The sequence below is a fragment of the Micropterus dolomieu genome, linkage group LG02 (genome assembly GCF_021292245.1).
Source record: "Micropterus dolomieu isolate WLL.071019.BEF.003 ecotype Adirondacks linkage group LG02, ASM2129224v1, whole genome shotgun sequence".
Taxonomy (NCBI): domain Eukaryota; kingdom Metazoa; phylum Chordata; class Actinopteri; order Centrarchiformes; family Centrarchidae; genus Micropterus; species Micropterus dolomieu.
Window position 1 is genome coordinate 5,065,444 of NC_060151.1, and position 3,923 is coordinate 5,069,366.

At 41.8% G+C, this 3,923-nt stretch overlaps 1 long non-coding RNA gene across 1 annotated transcript in view; it reads right to left on the minus strand.

The window, feature by feature from the left end:
• Positions 1–3,428, minus strand: part of LOC123984348 — a 4,231-nt gene extending 803 nt beyond the window's left edge. The window contains exon 1 of the long non-coding RNA XR_006828424.1: positions 2,124–3,428. This is a non-coding gene — a long non-coding RNA (uncharacterized LOC123984348). The remainder of the gene's footprint in view (positions 1–2,123) is intronic.
• Between the last annotated feature and the right edge of the window lie 495 nt (positions 3,429–3,923).

The following is a 3,923-nucleotide window of genomic DNA, read 5'->3' on the forward strand; positions in this document are numbered from 1 at the left end:
GTCAGCAATTACGTCAGCGATTAATGGGTGTGTATTGCGTGAGTTAGAGTGGGTGACATCATCGCTAGAGGGCAGGCATCTTGAAATTTCATCTTAAACATTTCTCTTTAACTCGCTACCCTGACCACAATTTTAACTCTTCAAATATCATCATCACATTTCATACTAGAAATGTAGGTATTTTTGTTGTGGTTCCTCACATGTGCTTATCAAATCCCTCGGACTTATAGATTTGGCGCTGTGCCCTTCCAAAGGACAAGAGCGCCAGCCAACTCCTCCATAGGCTGCCATTATAAATTCTCCTCAAAATTTCTGGAGCAGAGCAGAACGTACCAGTTTTTTAACTCACTGAAAACCTCACTTCTTTTTACTTTATCCACACAAAAAACATATCACATTGTTCACAAATGCCTTCTGCTGCAGCTGGTCAGGTCATTTTGCCGATACTGTTGCGTTTTTTCAGATTTTGAGAAAGGAGAGGCTCAGTCAATGAAAATTAACAAAAAGATTTAATTACAAAAATTAGTGAATAAAGAGATGGCATTACAGAACAAACAAATAACACTGCAGTTGACTGAAAAGTTGGTCCTCCGTTCAGATTTACAGCTTTCAGTCAAGTCCGAACAGACTGAGCTAAAGCCGCCTCCAGCAGTGGACTGAAAAGCTGCTTCTCCTCCCAGATCCACAGCTTACAGTCCTGATTCTCACAAAATAAATTGTTAATATCCTCCAGGTATGTGGGTGGGTCCATAGCCATTGGTCGTTTGGTTAACTTCTTCGTCACCCAATTGGGAAGGGTGTACCTTACTGTTCTACCTTTTGGTCGAACAAAAAAGCACCGATCCCAGACGTGAAACCCCCCTTCAATCTACACGAATAAACTGTCTTTTACTCTAAATTTATCATAGAGAACAACTGGGCTTGTCTCCAAAATGGTTGACACCCCATCTTAAGTGTCAATGAAACAGTCAAAACAAAACAGTCCTTCTGGCACTAAACAAAGAGGTGTCAGTTTTCTTCACATTACAAAGAGGATACAAACAATGGTTTAATCAACATTCTAATGCAATTGCCTGGCCTAAAATCCTGCAGTTTTACATTTGAAGAAAAACACTGAAACACTGGAATACATTACGTTTGTTGTAACTTTTTAAAACTCAACAATCCCTCCTTTCACACCATTTATTGGTGTGAAATCACTATTAGACTTAACATATCTACAATTATGTTGTAAAATCAAATCATGGTTTAAGCAAAAAATCATCTTCCTCTTCTCTGACCTCTTCCTCCTTCGTTGGTAACATGCCAATGTTACGTCTCACCTCTGCATCCTCTTCTTGCATCTTCACTGGTTATGACAGTTATTTTCCTTTTTTGTGTGCAACAGTCCGTGTAGAAAATCAGTGTAAATGACATCAGTTCAATTGGTGAGTGCAAATGAATCAATAATCTGTGTGGGTGTTGTGGTTATATGAGTACTAGTGCAGTCTGTTTGTTGAGAGCTCCTAGATTTGTCTGTCATCTTGTTGAACAGTGCTGACCAGGACGGTGGTGAGCGCTGCAGCCATTGTCTGTGTTGTTGGAGGGGATCCTCACTGGGGAAACACTTTGCACTGTGATGCATAGACCCAGGTGTCCCTCTCAGCTACCTTGGCGGCAGTTGAAGTTGTCCATATCACTTGGAATCTGCATAGTGAGGCCCCCAGGTGGTGCGTGTGGCCAGGATTCTTCTGGACCTTGTTCCTCTTCCCAGGCAGTCATTGGCAACTGGGAGTAGTTAGTTGACATGTTACTCCCTCTTCCTCTCCCTGTGTTTGGTGGTGCTCTTCTGTTTCATGATTCTCTTCCTCTCTGTAGGCCATAAGGCACTGGTGCATGTAGACCTTCAAAAGGACAATCTCTGGACCAGTGTCCTAGCTGTCCACAGTTGTAACAGCCAGTGAATCCTGTTGTCCTGGGCTTATACTGTCCTGTTGATGGTGGTTTCTGGCATTGCATGGGGTATGGTTGTGGAGGAACTGGTTGTGTTGTTGCCCATGGTGGCCACGTGGGTGAAGGTGTGGTTTTACAATTTTCACAAATGCCTTCTGCTGCAGCTGGTCAGGTCATTTTGCCGATACAACCTATAGTTTTGTCTCAATGGAGGTTTGTTTGACAGAAAGTCTCAGAAGGATTTTCCTATCTGTCTCTATTGTAGAGCTGGTTACCTTGGTGTCGTAAGTTAGCTGATTAAAGATCAAAGGACTGGGTCCTCTGTTCTGATTGGTGGACTGAATTTAAGCTATTTTCTGCACACCTGTTTGTGTCCTCTTCACTGAACACATACACAGGCACATTAATACACTGACAGACACAATTTTAACTCTTCAAGCATACACACACACACACACACACACACACACGCACACACACACACGCACACACGTTAAAGGAGACTTATTAGGCTTCTTATAGGCCCTTTTTTAGCTGACGTCAGAGGTACGTCACAGCGTTAGCTGGAGGCAAAACAAACGGACAACCGGAGGCGGCCAATACAAACCAGCACAGGGTCGGCTGCACAAGGAGCTTAAAATGTCATCTTGTTGTGTTGTTGGTTGCCAGAATCGACGGAGTACAGGCAATTTGAAATTTTATCGCATACCTGCTGCCACTGCCATACAAAAAACCCGAAGACTGCTGTGGTTAAACGCAATAAAACGAGCGGACTGGACAGAAACGATCATCAAAAATGCTCGCGTATGCAGCGCATACTTCATATCAGGTAAGTTAAGGTAAATAAACTATTGTCTTTCGTTGCTAAAGTAACGTTATCTACATATTTCTCATAATGCTAAATGCCCACTTAAATATAAATTGTAACGTTAACAAGTATAGTTATTTCTGTCGTGATGCTGACTTTTTGAGGTCATAGTTAGCAAACTTTGTTCGAAGTACAACTAATTAGCAGTTAGATAACGTTAACATAAACGTACACTGTTGGTGTCGTCTGCCTTTCAACCGTTGCAGGTTTGCAATCGTAGAAAGTAGTGAGAAGGCCCGTGTCATGTACAGGTATTATGTTCAAGTAGTTGGATTTGCTAACTTTCACCACAGTTAGTAGCCAACGAAAAGGATAACCTTAGCTAGCTAACTACATAATAAGGTAGGCTGACACTAGCTTTAATTACTTCTTCTTATTTTGTAGGACAGGCTTCTATGGATGAAGACAGCCCTGACTTCGTCCCGTCTGTGTTTTCCTATAAACGGCAGAATGACAGGCCTGTGGAAAAGCTGGAGAGGTAGGTGAAATTGAGTTTTCTTAATGTGGCTAGGTGAGTGTTACCATAGGCTGTAACTCGTGTGTGCAGTCTTCCTCACTAAAATCTCTGTCTTCTCTGTTTTGTTCTGCTTTTCTAAGGCTGGAAAGAAAGAGGAAACGGGAATGTTCAACAGTGGAGCAACAGGCTTCTTGCCATGGTAAGAACATTCAAAATGTTTTATGCACAGTACAATGTTTTTGTCATACATACATTTATCAAACTGCTTTGTCATTTGTTTTTCACAAATGTCTTCCAGCTAATGATGATCCAGTGACACCAGAGGAAGCAGTGGAAGAAGCTGAGGCTATGGTCCCTGAAGCAGCATACAACAGTCTCAGTGAGAAGTATGATCAACTCAACACTGAATATGTCAACTTAAGAAAAGACTTTTACCAACTTAAAGAGGAGAATGAAAGACTGAAAGAGGAGCTTCAGAAATCTTCTCATTCTCCCCGATCAAAAACAATGCTGCACACTTTCTGTTTCTCACTGGGTTAACTTCAGTCATCTTCAGTTGGTTAATGTCAAAAATTAAAGACAGTGTGCAGAAGCGAACTGAAAGTCTCATGCTAGAAGATCATTTATTAGTCGTTCTTATGAAACTGAGATTGGGGCTCAGTAACA